The 19,819-nt window shown below is 36.7% G+C and overlaps 1 protein-coding gene across 2 annotated transcripts in view; it reads right to left on the bottom strand.

Moving 5' to 3' along the window:
- LOC105387578 (carbohydrate sulfotransferase 11) overlaps positions 1 to 13,125 on the bottom strand; it is a 67,698-nt gene extending 54,573 nt beyond the window's left edge. Inside the window, exon 1 of one of the 2 annotated variants that reach the window (XM_048627862.1) lies at positions 12,786 to 13,125. The gene's annotated coding sequence lies outside the window, so the exon portion shown is untranslated. The remainder of the gene's footprint in view (positions 1 to 12,785) is intronic. The other variant, XM_048627863.1, reaches the window with a different exon arrangement.
- Between the last annotated feature and the right edge of the window lie 6,694 nt (positions 13,126 to 19,819).

The following is a 19,819-nucleotide window of genomic DNA, read 5'->3' as shown; positions in this document are numbered from 1 at the left end:
CATAAATCATTTTTAGCCTTTGTTCCCATCGAGTCACACATCAAACCTGTCACACTGTATACAGTTGGGAATTCTTCATGAAAAGTGTGCCATCTAGTCACAGTGTTACTCGATGGGAGTGTTACTCGTTGGGAATGATTTATTTCTGAATTCCAAACCAGCCGCTGTAACTGGATGGGAACATAAACTAGAAAATTCCCAACTGTTCTCCCGTTACTCGTTAAGATTTGTTCAGTGATGATGAATGATGATGATGCCTAACCAGTGATAGGTACTGTGACTTATACAGTGTGTTGTTTTTCGGACCCGACAAACTTTAAGGGTGGATTCGAGTAATTTCATCGAGAAAAAACCCCCATATGTGGGGTCAAATCTCAATATTCTAGAAATGGCGGCCATTTTAAAGTTGCTTTGAACTTTTTTATGTAACTTTTAAGCAGTTGTGAATATTTTAAATGAATAGTGATGACTTTTTGCGGATAATAGCATTTTATTTCATGTCCGTAAGGCGTTTAAATCTCGAGATGATTTTCTAAACGAAGAAGAAAATGTAATTTAAGTTACTTAGATGGGGGTTTTTTCTCGATGATATAATATATGGTGGAATTCAGATCCATTGGACTCTTGGCTCAAAAGACTTGATGAGGTTTCACTAGCGCCATCTACCTTAATCTCTTATTCGCTTCATCCAAAGGTTGTCTGGCAGAGATCGCTTTTAGTGATAGGACCGCCTTTTGTACCCTAATTAGGTTCATCATCTTTAGCCTATAGCAGTCCACTGCTGGACGTAGGCCTCTCCCAAAGCACGCCACTGGATGTGATATTTAGCTTTCCGCATCCAAATTAAGTTACAACTTGTATATTTTATTATTCTTTTGGGGTGTACAAATAAAGTATATTCTATTCTATAATCGGTTTGGTCTATGGTGGAAAATTCTTCATTGAAAATCCCAACAAGTTACTGTGACTTGTTGGGAATTTTTATTTTCATAGTCCCAACTAGTTACAGTGTTACAGTTGTATGTGACACGTTGGGAATGAAGGAAAAGGGTGTTTCAACGAGTAACAGAGTGTGGACTGATGGGAATTTTGAACATAAAATTCCCAACGAGTAACAGTGTGACTGGTTGAGGTGTGACTGGCTGGGAACAAAGGATTTTTAGCACGTAATTGTCACAAATGGTATTACAACTCTAAAATACTACAAAATTATTTTACAACTGTTTGTGGTGAATATTGTTTAGTCTATCTTTATTTTAAATTTAAAGGATTGTCAATGAAAACTTTTCTTAACTTGTTTACTGAAGAAACTATGTTTAACGATTTACTGGTAAGAGAAATGTTCAATAGTATTTTTTAAAATAAATGATAGTTATTTCAGACCTACTGATTTTTATTTTCCATAATTATACCTACTAACTACCTAACTATATCCCTATTCTATTTTAGTATATGGGTTAGTAAAAGAAAAAAGTTTTACTAATTTACATCAATTTAATGAAATAATTAAAAAAGGGTTGGACTATAACTAAAATTAACATCTAAAGTAAACGGAGACATTTCTTCTGATTCTTCACTCCAAACAATTCTCAAAGGGTTGAATCGCAGAGGCAGCATGGGTGGACTCAGCATAGGTGAGTACGAGGATTGCTCTTGTCGACGTTCATAATCCAAGAGGGCTTCTATTAATGCGGCATCGAACACGGAAGAGTGTAGTGTATAATCCATGGTTGGCGGCAACAGAATACAGGGGCGTCTCGGTAGTGTAGCAGTTGTGTGTGGTCTGTGCGCCGGGGGTCGTGGTACATTATTATTTTTACTTCGATGTCTCGAGAAAATATTTTTTGCAATCTGTCTTTGTAGCTATTTGTTTTGTTATAGAAAACATGAGTTGATTAGTATCATGGAAAAGAATATGATCAGAGGTGCAATACAGCTTGATTCGCATATCAGCTTTTTTCCAATGTTCGCTGGGTGGTAAATCTTTCAATTTTTTCATATCGTACATTTCAATTTTTATGAGGTGTGACGCTTTAGATCCGTCGTCTTCATTGGTGGATATATATGAAATACCCCCGCAGGCAGCACGCCCGACGGTCGAAGATAATGTTTTGCTCTTAGATTTCTTCGAGGGAGTTTCAAAATATGAATCAATATTTTCGTGAATCCGTTTAGTCGGTTTTTTCAGGAGAAGTGATGGTGATAGTATTTCATCATCACTAGGGCTCGGATAATAGTAATTTTTCATGGTGTAGTCGCAGTCGTCAATTATTGTTGATGGCTAAAACAAATAAATTTACTTGGTTTTACTACGGTAAAAAATAGATGATGCACATTATCTTATGTTGGGGGGTGGAAAGCAGAGATATGCGTAAAGTTACGGTTTAATACTGATGAAATGGGTGAACGAATTACCTACTATGCCATGAGAACTAACTATAGTGTTACTTGCACAAAAAAATACGGGTAAGAATAAAAGTAAGTTAAAACACTGAGGTGCTTTTGACTCACATGCAATGTACACAAAGTAATGGACTATTATACATATTCAACGGAAAGTGATTAGATACAAAACATAACTTACATTCATATGTCTGGACGCTGCAGGTATCTATGTAGCACAATACACAATAATTATAAACTCACTCAGTAGAGAGCCAGGCTGATATGTTTGAGATCTGACATGCAGCGCGTTTTATATACGCGGAATGCGGTTTTCGGGGGTATTTTTTGTACACGATCCCAATCTTTATCGAGATTAAACCAAACACATCTGTGTTAGGTGAAAACTGGTCGAGACTTGTTCATTTTTTAAAATCCCACATTGATTCCTTTATCGGCATACAAATAAAATTGATATTCCCATAACACTTCGCGCAGACACGTATGTACAAGCTAGTGTTTTTTTTATTTCAGACGCCAGCCCACAGTATTTTTTATATTACCTTTGCACTTATATTGAGTGATTGATTAGGGTTAGCATCGAACACCCAAAGCGCGACATATCTGGAGTTATTTATTGTTTTGGGATGCTTACCAAAAAAATATTACCTACTTAAGGACAAATGCTTGGCATCGAACCGTTGGTGGGTGAAAAAAAACGTAATGTTTGCATGTAGGTACGTATAATTATTGATTTCACTTTACATAACTATGTTTTTAGAACTCGGTTTATAACGCTATCAGCCACTGCGTACAAGTGTTTACGCTTTATGTTATTTAGTAAAGACACGGAGATGGATGTTTAATTCACCAGTAATAATGTCTTTTAATTATTACAGTCGCTAGTAATGCATTGAATGAAGTAAGGCTGATAAATATTATCCATTGGATACCATGTTATTTCAAATAACAGTCACACACTCATACTTAATGAAAGCCTGTAGGTAGGTGCGACGACGAGCAACGCGAGGAGGAGTGGTTAGTAGATATGCTTAAAATCAACCGATAATATTCTACCTACACAATAGGTACTTACTTGTATACAAAGTTTATTCGCGGCGAGCTTTTTGCAGGATCGCCAAAGACAGCGCCTCGGAGGGGGCAGGGGCGGGCAGGTGGAGCAGGCGGGGAAGTGAGCCAGAACCCGTGAATCCCTACTACTACAGGAAAGAGTCGGACCCAATAGGAAAGCGTGTCGCAATAAGATTCATTCCAATTAGAAAAAGTCGCGGATCGCGAATAAAACCGCGGGGCGCTAATTGCCTTAATAAAGTTTATTCGCGGCGAGCTTTTTGCAGGACCGCCAAAGACAGCGCCTCGGAGGGGGCAGGGGCGGGCAGGTGGAGCAGGCGGGGAAGTGAGCCAGAACCCGTGAATCCCTACTACTACAGGAAAGAGTCGGACCCAATAGGAAAGCGTGTCGCAATAAGATTCATTCCAATTAGAAAAAGTCGCGGATCGCGAATAAAACCGCGGGGCGCTAATTGCCTTAATAAAGTTTATTCGCGGCGAGCTTTTTGCAGGACCGCCAAAGACAGCGCCTCGGAGGGGGCAGGGGCGGGCAGGTGGAGCAGGCGGGGAAGTGAGCCAGAACCCGTGAATCCCTACTACTACAGGAAAGAGTCGGACCCAATAGGAAAGCGTGTCGCAATAAGATTCATTCCAATTAGAAAAAGTCGCGGATCGCGAATAAAACCGCGGGGCGCTAATTGCCTTAATAAAGTTTATTCGCGGCGAGCTTTTTGCAGGACCGCCAAAGACAGCGCCTCGGAGGGGGCAGGGGCGGGCAGGTGGAGCAGGCGGGGAAGTGAGCCAGAACCCGTGAATCCCTACTACTATTAGTTACCAGGTAGCCTTTTGAATTGTTGTTCTCTCTTTCTTTCATGCGAAATAGTAATAAGTCTATTGCTTTCTAAACATTGCATCATCATTCCGCACTTGGCATTAATTTTGTAACGTCTTTTTTGTTTACACTGTAAGTTAAAAAGTAAATTGATATTAAACTGTAGAACTGTTGTTAATAGTAAAAATTATCTCGTAAGAGGGTGTAGAACAATTCATAAAAGACAGTTACGGTGAATTCAAAACTTGATGAAAAATATGTCTATAATAGGTCTATAGGTATTACCTACTACACTCACGAGCAATGAATAAGTCCAAGTAGCAAAAAGTCAACACCAAATGACCCTAATTTTTTTAAACCATGAAATTTAAAATTTGTTCAAAATTTACTATTTTAGTTGGTTATAATAATATTTTGATGCGCTGTTAAATGCACTTTAATATTGCCGACGGCGTCATTAAGCTAGTCTTATCCGTTAAGGAGTGTAGTACCTAGGTATTACTCTTAATTCATTTAAATAATAAGATATTAGTAGGTATGCTTACTTGCAAGTATGATTGCTATAAATATCAATTTATCAATCAAATTAGAGCTTGTTCATCTTCATTTATTATCATTTTATAGGTATGACAGGCAGAACAAGTCAATTGTAGTCATTTACATTTACCGAAATAGTTAAGTAAATTAGAATCAGCATGTAGGTATAAATTATATGCGACAAGTACGCCAATAAAGCAATATGCGTAATAGAAATGTATATTTTCAAGTACGATTCAGTAAATCCTAACTTGAAAGTATACGCGATTAGTACGCACAAATCGTGTATATTTTCAAGTAAAATATAATGTTTTTTCACTTGAAACTATACAGTGCTAGTACACTATGGGTGCGTTCTGGCCTTGTATAGTTTCAAAACACGCGGTTCCACTCGAGAGAGCCAGATGCAGGTACTTACACCCCCACAGAGAATAGAATAGAATAGAATATCATACATAAAATACTTAATGTAACACAGTGGTAATTAACTTACTATTTATTTTATTTACTTACTTAACGTAAAATAGTGTTCATTAGCCAATACTTAACGGTGATTAATTCGATACAGAAGATTATCATGTGTATAGTTAAGTCGACTTTAATTCCTATGTAAATCCCAAAATTGTGTTTGACCTCGCCAGCCGTCTGTGAGTCATCAACCGTCACCACATAACTCGGATCACACTCGGACAAGACAGTTCTGTGCCTGTAAAAAGGGGTTCTGTATGCCGAGTGCGATTTTTTTGACCGGTGTACGGAATTCCGCTGTTTGTGATTTATACAGTTTATGATTCCATGTGCGTTAGTTCGAAAGTATGGAATTCCTCTGTTTGTGAGGCACAAAGTATATGATAACGATGTACGCCAAGTAGTGTCGAAAAAATGCTCTATTTAGTCTTTCAATACACTCACCTCCAATTTCCCAGAGGTAAAGGCAAAATGACCATCCTCAATAGTGTAAACCGTAAATAAGAAAATAAAAAAAAGAAACGTATATTTTGTTTACCGATCCCTAAAGCCATGGATTAGCTGCGGACGCGGACACTATTGTGATTTTGATTGCTATTACTTTTTATTTTAATAGTCAAAACCGTTTTCTGAAATTATACTATGAAACTTTTTTGTTTATTCCTTCCTAAATTGAGCTTGTGATTTTAATAATAATTCCCTGAGTTTGATGGAATTAGTTATGGTGTGTTTATGTTACTGTAAAAGCCCGAACAACGGTAAATCCTAAGATTTACGCGTAAAACCTAAGATTTACCAACTCTTAATGGTAAAAGCCCGAAAGATTTTGCGATTCGCACTTTTACCACTATTCACTTGGTAAATCTTTGGATTTACATTAAGGCACGGTAAATGTTGAAAAAGCCAGGTTATAACTTATAACCTCCGTAGTCGAACAAAGCGTCCGTAGTCGAGCGGGCTTCAGTGATCGTAACTGATCACTGAGGTTTAGCAACAACCAGCATGGTCAGCCATTGGATGGGTGACCGATTTCAAGTGGTTCTTTTCTGGATGCTTTCGTGCTTCGGACGGCACGTTAAGCCCGGTTGCTGCTTCGGCAGCAGTCGTTAAGCCTAGTCAGAGGCCTTCGGGTGGCTTGAAAACGTCTGACAGTCAGGTTACCCACTTACCCGACAACTCGCTCAGCACAAGCTTGCTTGTGTTGGGGTCCACCAACCCGCACTAGGTCAGCGTGGTGGACTAGATCGAAACCCTTCCTTCATTGGAAGGAGACCCGTGCCCCAGCAGTGGGGACGTAATGAGTCGTGATGATGATGATAACTTATAACTAACCGAACTTAAGAAATATTTATTATTGCAATCTAATTTACTCGACGTCAACAATAATAATACGTGAAAATTATTTTACTTCCGGTTTCCGTGTTTAAATTATCGTTCAGTGAATGAGTGAAAATAAAGTTATTTTCCAATAATCCAACATTCAATGATATTTCGCATCTATTACTATACACATAAATACCATAATCCGGTGCATTACATCGCCCAAAAGTTGATGAATGACCTTGACCTCCAATTTCTTTTCGACAAGTGGTTATTGGGTTGAAATAAATGAATAGGTAATAATTAATCTTTGTTTTATTCCCAAAACCAACTTTTACTAGGTGTCAGTGGTAAAACCTAGCATTTACCAAATTCTGATGGTAAAAGCCCGAAAAAAATGACCCATTTTCACAAATCCTTACATTTACCAACTCATGTTGGTAAATCCTAAGATTTACTGGTAAATCCTAGGATTTACCGTTGTTCGGGCTTTTACAGTAACATTTACACGCCGTCCAACACTTGGCAAATGCAGGTTTCGAAGAGGTTATTAGGGTTCCGTAGCCAAAATGGCAAAAACGGAACCCTTATAGTTTCGTCATGTCCGTCTGTCCGTCTGTCCGTCTGTCCGTCTGTCCGTCTGTCACAGCCGATTTACTCGGAAACTATAAGTACTACAGTGATGAAATTTGATGGGAATATGTGTTGTATGAACCGCTACAAAAATATGACACTAAATAGTAAAAAAAAGAATTGGGGGTGGGGCCCCCCATACATGTAACTGAGGGATGAAATTTTTTTTTTCGATGTACATACCCGTGTGGGGTATCAATGGAAAGGTCTTTTAAAATGATATAAAGTTTTCTAAAAAACATTTTTCTTAAAGTGAACGGTTTTTGAGATATCAGCTCTCAAAGTCGTAAAAAGTATGTCCCCCCCCCTCTATTTTTATAACTACGGGGTATAAAATTCTAAAAAAAATAGAGGTGATGCATGCTAATTAACTCTTTCAACGATTTTTGGTTTGATCAAAGTATCTCTTATATTTTTTGAGATAGGTTGATTTAAGCTACGGAACCCTTTGTGCGCGAGCCCGACTCGCACTTGGCCGGTTTTTTTTGTAAAATTTATGCAGATGATGTAGAAACCATACAGGTTGACATTTTTTAAACACATCTGTTCAACACTAAATAACGTATGAAGACTATGAAGCAGATTTTTTTTTTCGCGATTTCACAGTTGGCCCCATTAAAAGTTGTTCAGTACGTCCTTCGATCAATATAATATATGATCGAGGAGTACGTCGTGTTACATTAACCTGGCCATGGTAACTTCACCAATAAAATTCCCCTCTGTATAGTAAGGAATACCTACTGTAGTCTATACTATACTTATAGATACGATGTTTTACGGTATTTGGTACTCGGCTAGTATCCGATCGAACGAGTCACGAAACATGCCTTTTGTACAGTCCCATTGCACGAATAGTGATGTTCTATTTGATTGAATCAAAATGTAGACATTTGAAAAGTAAATTAAATTGTTATAACGGGAGATTTCATTGTAAACGGTAAAAATAATTCCATAAAAAAATAACTTGTAAAAATTACAAGTGTCACATCACAACTCAACCGTAAAAAGTTTTGAGATAAGTATACGTAAATAACGGTTTATTTCTTAAGGGCTCCCCTATCCTAAATTATAACGTAATTAGGTACTTAACCTAACACTACCTTGTAGTGACCATATCCATTTAAATATCAAAAAATTTAATGCCTTAAATAAATATACAGGGTTATTGGTAAGTAGACCGGATCCTTTCAGGAGGTGATAGAGGAAGGCATTTCCAGTCGATTGAACCCAATAATGCATTATCCTAAACTTAACCATTTCTAAGATATTTAATATTTAAGGTTTTTTTAATTTTTTGCCAAAATTTTATGCTTAAAACCGAAAATAAAAAAAACTAGCCACATTTCAATATTTGTTTTCGTTGTTTTGCATAAGTAACACCTTAATAAAGTAATTAAAATAATCAAATGTGCATTATTCGACTTAAATAAGACATAATACCTCAAAATAGTTAAACATTTTGAAAAAATATTCAAAAGGCAAAAACAAATAAATTAAATTAAAAAAGATTTTCATATGACATTTTTTTGTGCACTTCAGCTTAAAAACATGGTCAACTAATAAGCTTTCAAACAAGATAATTGAATACCAAATCGATTAAGGTATCACCAAGATATGGCCAAAACAACCAGAGAAAGCGGAGAAAACTCAGCAGGGGTTTCCATACTAAAGTCAACAGGACTGAAAACAATCACACTTTTTACCTTTAAATTGGGCTAATTTTGTTAGTTTTCCTGTTGAATTTTGTCCGTCTGTGCTGGTTGTTTTGGCCATATCTTGGTGATACCTTAATCGATTTGGTATTCAATTATCTTGTTTGAAAGCTTATTAGTTGACCATGATTTTAAGCTAAAGTGCACAAAAAAATGTCATATGAAAATCTTTTTTAATTTAATTTATTAGTTTTTGCGTTTTGAATATTTTTTCAAAATGTTTAACTATTTTGAGGTATTATGTCTAATTAAAGTCGAATAATGCACATTTGATTATTTTAATTACTTTATTAAGGTGTTACTTATGCAAAACAACCAAAAAAATTATTGAAATATGATTGTTTTTTTTTATTTTTGGTTTTAAGCATAAAATTTTGGCAAAAAAATTAAAAAACCTTAAATATTAAATATCTTAGAAATGGTTAAGTTTAATCAATTCAAATCAATTCAGGTTCAATCGACTGGAAATGCCTTCCTCTATCACCTCCTGAAAGGATCCGGTCTACTTACCAATAACCCTGTATAACTATTGACTTGCAAGATTAGCATAGTCGAATCTACTTGCTGAATACATTTTATATCTACCTACTAGGAATAATAAATCTGTGACGAACAGCAAATTAAATTGGCTGCATGAGTGTAGGCCACTTTTATTACAATATGGAGTTACGGAGCGACAATCATTCTATTTCTAGGGGCTCATGCTCAGGAGTCAGGGCCAATATTCTGACTCTGGATTTTAAGTTAAAAAAATAATTCCGGCACCGGTACAAAATCATCATCATCATCATCATCACGAATCACGACCCATCACGTCCCCATTGCTGGGATATGGGTCTTCTTCCAATGAAGGAAGGGTTTAGGATTAGTCCTATTCAAAATGCACACGTTGAAAAATATGTGATCCTGATTAGGTATATTCTATTCAGTGTAGGTTTTTCTTAACCGTAGAACGGTGAACGGTGAACGAATTGTAAGGAGCGGATCTAGTGCAGCGGGAGTAGCGCTAAGAACTTTAGCGTACGTAAAAATTCGCACTTCGCATGCTGTTCAATAAATCGCATCATCATCAGCAAATAGGCAAGTAAGTACATCTAATAAACTATAATTTAGTTATTAACTCATGTTTGTACTTACTTTTGATATACAAGGTAATTAAATAACTCAGAAAGTAATTATCAACAACTTTTGTTCAACGACTTTTGAAAATTCGTCGTTTATCTTTATTTTCACCATAGTTACAACTCAAAAACTACCTACTAAAGTGATTAAAAAAAATGTTACACAACAATTGGTATATTGTCGATGAGTACCAATACAACCAATGGCTCCTTTTTATCACAGAATAAAATAATGACTCTTTTATCCCGGAATTCTCACTGGAAACAAATGTTCACACACACATTCAATTATTGGTTATATATACTACGTCATTTTGATACCATCTTCTATCGGAGGTTGACAATAAAATTAGCATACTGGAAATCTATCCACCTAGAATCCAGATAATAAACTCGTTGACAGCAACAAAACCATATGAACAAAACTCTGCCCACCCAAAAAAGTAACTACCTACGTGTGTATGTGACATTAGACCAACGATATAATAATACGAATTAGATAGAGTGCCAGTGCAAAAGAAACGTCTCGACAAATATAACTCCCCACTATTACCACTGAGTATTATTATTATTCTGAATATCTTAACTTCGGTTAGAAGATTTTTGACTTTATTCACTGGAAACATTGGTATAAGTAGGTACCTTATGGTTTTCATTTGGTTGAACTTAGAGCGCTTTGAGTAAAAAAAAAATCTTTGTTTTCTATGTGACATATACCATCTTGTTCATATATCGTTAGTCTAAGCATTAGACTCATATTTATTTACGTTTCTATCCGCGGCGACCTCTAACACCAACTAGTTTAGAATGCAGATGTTGTTTAAGTATGTTGTTAGCATAAATCTGGTTGAGTAATAAAATGCTCTATGCAAATCATGTCAAGTCATAAACCACTATTTGTCCGTTATTATAAAATAAGAATTTTCTGCGTGAAATAATATTCAATATCTTATCATTATCATCATCTAAATTTGTCTACGTTGCCACGTTTTACCAATAACTAATATAGGCACGTATGATCTACATAGAACTATAACCTATGAATTTTGTTTTAAATAAGTTATTGATTGCCCTACCGCACCCTTCGTTGTTTAGAGCCTGACTACGCTACTGCCTCCCTTGCATGGAATAAATTATCGAATGTTTGACATTTTCATAATTTTGACACGCAAGGCAGTAAATATATTATGTACTTACTTATAATTATGGTGGGGACGTGATGGGCATAACCATCATAGTTCATAAATGATGATGATGGTATGCCGAATCTTACCGAATAATTCAGTTATACATTGTTTCACGGAAATGGAAATAATTTATATATCTGATACAAACAAAAACTACCCTTATTCGAATCATTGGAATGTATTAATGGTCCTGTCAGATGTCTTTCCCCGTCCCCACCACGGGACTCCTCCATCCCATGAAGGAATTGTTTTAGGCATAGTCCACCACGAAGGCTTAGTGCGGGTTGGTGGACCCTAACACAAGCAAGCTTGTGCTGAGATGTCGGTTAAGTGGGTAATCCGACTGTCAGTTTAAATCAAACAAAAAGGCACAAAACGTTTGTTTACCTTTTAGGCCAATGATGAACGAAGAAGGCCAATTAACTTGAAAATCCGGTACAGTAACATATTAACTAGGTGTTCTTACCTGTATTACTAATTATTGTTAGATAATTTTAAGTACCTATTTCTCCATTCCAAGAGATGTTTATAATTACTTAATCGTAAATCTCAACAAAGAATACATACTTAGTTACCCTATTTATAAGAAGAGTCATCACAGAAACTAATAAGTATAGGTTACTAATAATATAAATAATTGTCTTTCTTACAGCAAGTATCTAATAACAGTAATAATAGAAATAAGTAGTACATACCTACCTAGGTACTTAGTTTTTTGCCGAATAAAAGATGTCTTACGCCGAACGACATGTCGACATGGAATAATTCCATGACATCTTCTAATTAAGCTAATGAGATATGAATTTAATTTAATGTTACCTAATGTAAAGGTGACCGCCAAAGCTGCGATGGGTGAAAAGTCGAAGCTATGTTGCATATCTTTTCAATTATGTGAATTAAATAGATAAATAAACATTATGATTATATTAGGTATTTTATCACCTGTGCCTGCCTACAGCATCTATAGCTATGGTAATCAGAATTTATTATATATCCTAAATCAGAAGATTTAGGAATTTCCGATTAGATCAATCAGGAAATCTGTTTTTCCAGATTATATTATTATATCTTATAATTATCAGAACATAGGTAGGTTGTGTGAACAATACTTAGGTATTATGATTTACATTAGTTGACATCTATTGGTTGATATGTTGACCTAAGAACCGAAATTTATGTGTAGTTTAGGTTGAATAAATTCTAAGCTATTAGCTACTCTACATCGCTGAATGTTAAAGTAAGAGTACTTATACTTATCTGCCTATCTAGTTTTTATTTAATATGGAAATTGAACTCCTTGTTTGCCACGAACTTATAAGTCTGAGTTGTTGGCAATTGATCATCAATTTAATCAAAAATAATAATTTGGGTAACTAGTTAAAACTGAAACGATGCGTTCTATCAACACACTTCTTATTTTTGTATCATGAAAGCATAATTATTTACATTACAGATCCATGTGCCAATTTACATAATTGCATTAAATTCTATGTGACCATGATATCTATGTGCATACACAAACCGCAGATGTTTTGAGCCGGCGAATATATTTTCGTCGTTCACCTCCAAACTAGAGCATCTTCAGTTTGAATAATTTCAATTAACACGTTCACTGACAAAAATTACCTAAGTGTAAATATTGCGCACAGTTTTTCACAAATGGCAGATCGCGTCCGTATTCCGAGGTTGCGGAGATGCGCGCTAGCGGCCTCCGCGGGACATCCGCGCAGCGCGACTGCCGTCACTGCCGTATTACCGTCTCCACGGCGGTATCGACCTCCTCTGATATAACAATGAATGGAGCCTGCCCGCAGTGTCTCGCTGCAAGCCGGAGCCCACCACTGCACTGCAGCTTTATTTTTGGCAAACGACACTTAGCGAATGGAAGGCGCGTATTTTTGACAGCATCCGAATGCGTGCCAAGTGCGGCTCGGAATAATCGCTGACAGTAACCTCGTTGAGATAGCGCGGTCGCAGTGCGCTAATTGACTACGTGAGCCGGCTAGGGTTCGAACGATACTTTCGATACCGAGTAAGTATCGATACTTTCGTTCGCGATACCCGATACTGAGTACTCGATACTTTTGGACCGATACTTTTTCGGTATCGATACCCTCGTCTCGATACGCAAATCGCTGGTATCGAGTACTTTGTCGTCACATTATAATATGATAAGCCTTCATAAAAGGTCTTAAAAAAACCAACCCGTTAAAACCTCAGAATCTTGCATTTTTTTTTTTGTATTAATTTGCTATTATCACCAAAACTTTTTTTTAAATGCAATGGAAAAGTATATTTTTATGCTGGTGAAGGAACAAAAATTAACTATTTCGCAAGTACTCGATACTGAGTAGTATCGATACTTTTGGACCGATACTTTTTCGGTATCGATACCCTCGTCTCGATACCACATGAGTACTCGGTATCGATACCGGACGCCGATACTTCGAACCCTAGAGCCGGCCTGCCCCAGCCCCAGTGACCATCGCCGCCTGGTCACTCTAGTGAACATCTCATAGAATATAAATATTTTGCGAATTTAGAAAACTACAAAAAAAGTGCACCTAGTTAAAAATTGCGAATGTAAAAAAGGTCTGCAATACGAAGCATGATTTAAAATTAAATTGTAAGAACTATACACGCTTGAGTTGTGTAATTTTAAAGTGGCCTAAATAACGTTAGCCAAAATGAGACACTCGATAAGTCATAACATAAATCATAATAATATAATTTGGCGTAGTTATTCGTGTACAATTTCAAAGACGCATGCGTTAGTGCGAAGGTTGAATATAGGCTCTTTCTGCGGATTCAGCGTTTTAAGGGCTTCGAGTTTATAAAATAATTTGATCTAATCTCTTATTGTAAACCCTACTGTTTAACGGTTATTATGGCTAAAATGTATTGAACTGGTTAGGTATATAGGTACGTAAGGTTTGGAAGTGAACGTATAAGTATAACTACTACGCACAACTTACTACAATAGTTAGGTCTGTACTACTTCCATGGCATTTCCATTTCATCATGATTTTTAAATCTAATATTTAATTTAGAACAAGAAGGTTTATCCTGACTACTCCTAACATAGCTATCAACATAATAATGAATGTTACAGAAAACCTGAGCTTTATCTGTGGTACTTTCTTCCTACTTACCCCCTACACCATTTACGCAAACAGAAGTTCAGGCGGGCAGACCAAGCATGCCGATTTCTGGCAGATGCTGAATTACTAACAATAGGCCCAGTAGTGGATCCTTGGGACATGCCTATATCCAGAAATGAGATGAAATTTTAAGCGATTATAGGTTTTTTTTGTGTTTGGGACGTCAAGTAGTAGGTCGAGTACATTCGAAGTTCACTGTCATAAAACTTCTACAACCTGTAACGGTATTGGATTGCATGAAGTTTGAAATCCCTATAGTTATACTACTTAAATAAAGTAATATATAGGTAGGTACCTATTTCTCATTCTAATAAGATTACGTAGGTATCTCCAAATGAAATTACTTTGCATTTTGAAGGTAAAAATACCGTGTGAAGATATCTAAGTTATGTTGAACACATTGTTGTCAAAATAACCGTAAATGCTAATGTCCAGTGGTGACACACTGGGAGGTTGGCTCAGAGCGGCACAGCATAACGAGTAGGTATAAATACTGTAGGAACCTACCTACATTTATCTTAGACCTACTAACTAACGATAGTAGTTTTATCGTTGCCTACTACACTCACGGGCAATGAAAAGGTTCCACTGAGAAAATCACCAAATTACTCCTAAACGGAAAAGGCTAGATTTTTTTTTAATTGTTTGGTGTCTACTTTTTGTGAGTGGAACTTTTTCATTGCCTGTGAGTGTATTACTATGTATATTGGGTAGGTACATATATAATATACCTAGTAACAATAGTCCACCTATCTTAGTGTAATTATATAGTGTAGCTTTCATGTTTTTCATTGTAATGTACCACAGATCTAAGGTCTTGCCTGCAATAAATGCCTACACTAGATAGTATAATCTATAATCCAAACAAGCGCTAAGTGTAGGACACGCCTTGGTTACGTGACAAAATTACCGAGGAGGACTTTTCGTGGGTGACAATGGTGACTAATAACTCTAATAAGGCTAACGTGACGCAAAGTGATGTCATGAAATTTTGTTTAGGTGCGCCTTTAATATTCACACATTTTAGTCTACTAGGTATTAGTAGGTAAGTAGGTATATTAGTTACTACAGAAGTGGTACACGGTGGTATCTCACTCGGACAGACGTGCTTCATGCGGGTTCGAATCCCGCTGACATGTAGGTACTTACCTATTTAGGTGTACTTAATAGGTACTTATTTGGAACTAACTGACTTTGTCGTTCCAGCGCCCTACGCTTGCTTAGCCTGCTGTTCGTGGTGTCCCCACAATAATTAGTGTACCTCAACGATTATGACAGTCGGTTCATAGACTCGACCGGCCGCCTTATAACGACAGCGGTAGCAGATACACATACCTACATAATGTCTTCAATCTTCAACGCTTGAGCCTAATTATAATCCTCGGTCAATATTGAGCAATGAGAACTTTACCGATAGATAAAGCTCGACATTAGCTTGTTGACATTATAGATGCAACCAAGGCAAACTAACCAATCCGATATTATTACATACCGGGACAGGGGTTACCTACCGGCTATAAACAGTCAAGTCATGATTCTTCACGGTTGATCTCCCTATCCTGTCATTGACATTGACCGCCAACGGACAATCAGTGGACAATGGATAGACCCAGTCACACCCATCGGAAGGAAGATCACCATTTATGGTTTCATTTTAGTAGGTAGGTTGAAGGTTGAGTCATCTAGACTAGGTCTAGAGACTCTAGAGCTCTAGAGTCACCAAATGAAAAGTGGATTGTGTAAACGTTTACATATAGGTAGACATGTGATTGTCCAGAATTAATGGCTATCTAATAGTTAGCATGGCAAGCTATAGAATGGATGACGCAGGCGGTCTAGTAAATTTATTTCCTGCAATAGAAATCATGTGCAGGCGTGCAGCTAGAGGTGAATCCGCATTGATCCCGCGATTGTCACGGAGTTGAGTTGAGAGGACCATTGTGTCGCTGCGCGGCTCTCATAAAGGTCAACTATTTTTAGCCACACTTTGCTGTTTTATCAACTACCACCCACGTGGCTAATGTGAGTTCAGCATAGGGTTTCGTTTTTCCCGACCTTTTTCTGTTCCCGGGAAACGGGAATTTTTTTCAAGATTTCCCGGGAATTCCCGGGAATCGGGAATTTATTTTAAATGCTTGGTTTTGCTTTTTTCGGGTATTAAAAGTGTATTTTAAAACACTTACAATTCTAATATACTTTTGTCACTCGTATAGGTAGAAAAAATTGTGTTTAATTTGTAACTAGTTTTAAGTCATTCGTTCACTTTTTTAAAGAAACTTAGCATGCTGTCAACACACCATTAGGGTGCATTACTAGTTTTAAGCTTCAATTTATATATTTTTGAGCTTATAATGATTTGTTTTACATGCCAAATGCCAATTGTTTTTCTTAATTGTAAATTAAATAACAAAGGTATTATAATTAACAGTTTGAAATAATATTATGATGTCATGTAATTAAAATAGAAAATTAATTACACTTGAGGTAATGTTTTAGAAAAATTAATTCATTCAACGATTTATTGCTCAACCTACTTCTTATTTTGGTTTTTTCTATGCGTTAGTAATTTAAAAAAAATAAACGCGGACATAAAAAAAAAATATGACAGGCGTCACACTAGCGTTAGCTTTTACATACTCTTTGATCACATATGTAAAAGCCAATCAATTGTTTGGTTTTAGGTACAGCTGAACTATAAAGTCCTGAAATTAAATGAGGGCGCAGCTATCTTTCATGTAGCAACCCCATATAGCGAAACAAAACTGCCTTTGATACTTGAAATGTTGCCTGTGACTACCTACCCTATTTCTGTATTTAAAAACAACTTACCATCCACAAAAAAGCTCATTATTCAAGCCAGAAGGTGTTAATATGAAGGCTAATAGTGAAACCAATAAATATTTATTTAGATAACGTTATTACAACTGTATAAAATATCCGGATTTGTTGACGAAGGGCACACATAGTAAAATCATCAATGTTTCTTTTCTAATGGTGCCAGGCTCCTGAAAATTTTAGTTCCTCAAACATTACGAGGGCGATACCGAAATGATCGGGAATAAAAAAAAGTACAAAGATATCATAATATTATTTACTTTTATTGTTTTTCAAAGTAGTCTCCGTGACATTCAATGCACTTTTTCATTCGATTAAACCAATCATTGAAATAGTAATTCCAGTCTGAAGTGGATACTGTCAAAACAGCTGATTTGTAAGCTTCGAACGCCTCTTCTGGGCCGCTAAACCGTTGACCACGTAGCATATCTTTAATTCTTGGGAATGTAAAATAATCATTGGGGCTCAGATCAGGGCTATACGGAGGATGGTCCATCAACTCCACGTTTTCCATATTTAAAAACGTTCTTGTTTTGCGAGCGGTATGAGAGCTTGCATTCATTTCATTATCGTGGTGAAGGATTATACGACGATTCCGGTTAGTTTTACGAAGTTCTCTTACGACTTCCGGCAAACAAACTGTTGTGTACCAATCAGCAGTAACCGTCCTTTGTTCTTGTAATGGAATCGTAGCCACATGGCCAGTTTTCGATACAAACGAAGCGACCATTTTTTTCGACACGCTGCGTGAGCGAATAACTTTTGTTGGCTTGACCTCACCTTCGAAGACCCAAACTGCCGATTGATGTTTTCTTTCGGGCTCATATGAATAAATCCACGATTCATCACCAGAGACGATATTGTAGACAGCATTTGAACTGCCTCCATTGAACCGTTGCAGAGCAGATCGACACCAATTAACACGAGCCGACTTTTGTTCCTCGGTCAAACGGTGGGGCACCCAGCGCGAAACTAACTTCTTGACACCCAGTTCTTCATGTAAAATGGTTTGAATGGCTGTCATACCAATGCTGAGAGAAGCCCGAATCTGCTCGTATGTCACATGTCTATCTTCTTTTATTAACTGGCGTACAGCATCGATGTTATCTTGTGTTACCGCTGTTTTTGGCCCACCAGTAGAAGGGACTGTGGTAAGAGAGGAACGTCCACGGCGAAACTCAGAATACCAACGATATATAGTCGTTTTACTTGGTGCTTCAAGTTTATAAATAGAAACAAGCTCGGCGAGACATTGTTCTTGAGATAAACCTCGACGAAAGTTGTGAAAAATTATTGCACGGAAATGTTCCCGCGTAAGCTCCATTTTTTACACCGACTTGTCAAATTCAAATGGTCAATACTCTTTTATTTTTTACTTTTTTTAAAATTCGAAAATGGAATTATGTTTGAAAAAACATTACATTTGATACACCAAAAAGGTTTCACTCTAATTTATTCCTAAGTATTCTATTCCCGATCTTTTCGGTGTAGCCCTCGTAATTTCATGAATTAATAGTTTCACTGTAGGCGGTATCGATAAGACCAACAGATAAATAAAGATGATGATGAAAATATTGAATCAGAAAGAGGTGAAACAATGTGATGTACTCGTAGATGAGTCATTTATCTTTGCAATGCAGCTGCGCAAAAACAATAACACGTATGATTTTCCAATAATTTACAACAAAACCGAGTTTCTGATCATAGACGACAAGCCTGCCGATTTATTTTTTTGGTTTAAGGTAGGAGAAACAGATAAATAAAGATGAAAATATAGCATAGAATCGATAAAAAATCAAACCCGGGAATTCCCGGGAATGTTATTTTTTTCCCGGGTTCGGGAAGGACAAATTTCCCGGGAATTCCCGGGAACGGGAATTCCCGGGAACACGGGAACGAAACCCTAGTTCAGCACGACCGCTCTAACATGGCACTTTGGTACCTAACTACGTCTAGGATTGTCTCTAGGGATAAGTAGGTATCTTTATGGTTCTACCTTTTTTGGCATAAGATTTATTTGCCTAATCTCGTATTGCATAGTAACGTTTGGTCAAAGTCTCGTTACGCCGAAAATCGTATGGCATAAATCTCGTTTAGTAAAAAGTTATTTCGCATAACATTGTTTAGCCTAATAATGGTATGGCCAACCTATTTTTAGGTTTCGATCTCATGGGGTTTGTAATAATTATATTGGTCGTTAACTTTCGATTTTTTGATCATACAATATCGTGATTTTCGGGATGTAGGAGAAAAATACCACAATTTGTACATTTACTACATACTTACTTAATATATTATTTATTAAGTTAACATTAGGAGAAACAAGATTATACATAGGTATAGACGAACATAAATTTGAGCAAACGAAACTTAGGTGTTTAAAGATTGTGCCTAAAGAGTTTTAGACGAAACGAGCCTTATGCCACATAAGTCTTGGCAAAGTGATGGTTCGGCCAAAAAAGTTTAGACCATACGAGTTATGCGAAATGAGTTTTGGTCAATAAAGATTATGCGAGATGAGCGGAACCCATAGTAGGTACCTAGGTAATTCCTATAGGAA

Source organism: Plutella xylostella, chromosome 19 (genome assembly GCF_932276165.1).
Source record: "Plutella xylostella chromosome 19, ilPluXylo3.1, whole genome shotgun sequence".
Lineage (NCBI taxonomy): Eukaryota > Metazoa > Arthropoda > Insecta > Lepidoptera > Plutellidae > Plutella > Plutella xylostella.
Note: the sequence above shows the minus strand (reverse complement) of the source record. Positions and strands in the feature narration are given on the sequence as shown.